The sequence below is a fragment of the Haliaeetus leucocephalus genome, unplaced genomic scaffold, assembly GCF_000737465.1.
Source record: "Haliaeetus leucocephalus isolate CR32 unplaced genomic scaffold, Haliaeetus_leucocephalus-4.0 Scaffold186, whole genome shotgun sequence".
NCBI lineage: Eukaryota > Metazoa > Chordata > Aves > Accipitriformes > Accipitridae > Haliaeetus > Haliaeetus leucocephalus.
In genome coordinates, this window is record NW_010972622.1 from 547513 (window position 1) to 548975 (window position 1463).

Consider the following 1463-nt stretch of genomic DNA (forward strand, 5'->3'; position numbering starts at 1 on the left):
TGCAAAGGTGGGGGGCTGGGGGCTGCATCGGCCTTGCAGCACCCATGCCCCCTCCCGGGGCGATGTGCAAGCCCCCTTACCCCCCAGATGCAGGTGGGGGGCTTGGCATTCCTCCCCCAGACCCATTTGCCCCCCCCCCGGAATGGGCCAGTTCACGTGGGAAGTGGCTCCAGCCCCTCATTCTCACTCTCCACCAATTTGGGGGGGCCCAGTTTAGGGTCAAAGGACACATGGGGGTCCAGCGGGATTGCTGTGCCATGCCTCAGTTTCCCCCACTGTGGGGTGCGGGGGTGGCACTGGGCTGGAAATTCATCTTTTTCAGCCCATTTAGACCCCAAAGTGCCACAGGCCCACCCCAAAATCCCTGAGCAGGGCCCCGAGTGCTGGCAGGCAGAGCTGAGGGTCTTGAGTGTGGGGAGGGGTCCCTGGGAGAGGACTGGCACCCCCCCGACACCCTGGGGGGGGCATTTGGGTGCTGTGTGCCCTGAGCACCTGGGGCGGGGGTGAGGCAAGTTCCTAGGGGGTCACTGGGCACCTTTGGGGTGCACTGGGCAACCTGAGGGGTGCACTGGGCAGCTTTGGTTGGGCACTGGGCAACCTGGGGGGTGCACTGGGCAGCTTTGGAGGGGGGGGTGCGCCCCTTTGGGGTGCCCCAGGCATTTGAGGGGGTCACAGACACCTTTGGGGTGCACCACACTCTATGGCAGGAGGGGCGGGTGGCTTTGGGGTGCACCGGGCACCAATGGGGCACCCTGGGGGGGGTGATTGTGGGCACCTTCCGGGTGCACTGGGCATGCTGAATGGGGGGGTGCAGGCATTTTTGGGGTACACCAGGCTTCCTGAAGGGGTGTGGGCATCTTCAGATGCAGCGGGCACCTCCAGGGCTCCCCAAGGGAGGACTGTGAGCAACTTTGGGGTGCACGGGGCACCCTGGGGGGGATGTAGGCAACTTTGGGGTACACTGAGCATCTTTGGGGGGGTACAGGCAATGCTAGGGGACCCTGGGAGGGGGGTACAGGCACCTTTAGGGTGCAGCTAGCAGCCTAGGGAGAAAGCAGGCACTTTTTGGGGTGCACTAGGCACCCCAGGAGAAGGGTACAGGCACGGCAGGGGTGCACTGGGCATCTTGGGGAGGGGCGCAGGTTCTTTTGGGGTACACCGGGCATCTTTGGGGAGGTAGAGGCAGCAACGGAGCACCCTGGGAGGGGGGTACAGGCGCTTCTGGGGTGCAGTGGTCATCGTGGGGGGGATGCAGGCACTTTTAGGGTGCAGGAGGCACCCTGGGAGGGGGGGTACAGGCACCGCTGGGGTGCCCCGAGCACCCTGGAGAGGAGGATGCAGCCACTTTTGGGGTGCATTGGGCACCCCAGGAGAGCAGTACAGGCACCTTAGGGGTGAATTAGGAATCCTGGGGGGGGGGGGGTGGGCAGGCAGCTTTAGGGTGCCCTAGGCACCCCCGGAGG

General features: G+C 64.9%; 1 protein-coding gene across 1 annotated transcript in view; it reads left to right on the plus strand.

Annotated features, from left to right (window-relative positions):
• LOC104830328 (zinc finger and SCAN domain-containing protein 2-like) overlaps positions 1 to 1463 on the plus strand; it is a 7409-nt gene that overhangs the window by 4024 nt on the left and 1922 nt on the right. The gene's annotated exons all lie outside the window — the stretch shown is intronic.